Source organism: Frankliniella occidentalis, unplaced genomic scaffold (genome assembly GCF_000697945.3).
Source record: "Frankliniella occidentalis isolate FOCC.00 unplaced genomic scaffold, Focc_3.1 Scaffold550, whole genome shotgun sequence".
NCBI lineage: Eukaryota > Metazoa > Arthropoda > Insecta > Thysanoptera > Thripidae > Frankliniella > Frankliniella occidentalis.
The window spans coordinates 109,981-110,634 of NW_026267666.1; positions in this window are offsets into that span (position 1 = coordinate 109,981).

Here is a 654-nt window from a genome sequence, read left to right on the forward strand (position 1 = left end):
TTTTGTTGTGAAACTTTTTTACAAGTATTTCAAACCTGATATCAATTAACAAGCAAACTAAAATACTTGCCCTTACAAGTGAGATCGTTTGCAAAGGCACTTTTGAAATGGTCAGAGACTTGAAAAGCACTTTATGAGTTTTCATAACAGGTTTGTTACTTTTTTCAACACCAATTATGAAATCACAAATGTTATCAAAAATGGTATAAATTTTTACAACATTTTTAAAAGGGACGACTTGCTTAGCTTTGTTATAGCAGCAGAGTCAAGATGTGTCACTCCCACGACTAACAGTTGGTTTAATGCAGCGTCAGAGTGTTTGAATAGTTGTGAGCAAATTGTGCAATCAGTACCTTGACAGTGCACATTTCGGATGAGAAACCAGTTTAATAGGCAGGGGTCCGTAACTTAACATAACGAACATGATTGGTTTGTTAAATAATATAACAGAGTCGCAAATAAAACGTTAAGTTAAGTTAGATACGTAACCAATAAGTAATTTGTTATTCCGTTAACGTTATATATGTAACCAATTCATTTCACGTTAAAAGCGGCTGCTCTTTATTGAGTGACTTATATCGCACAGGCATGAAATAGAACATAACACTTAAACACTTATCAAAGTAATATTTGATAAATCCATAACGGTTATTT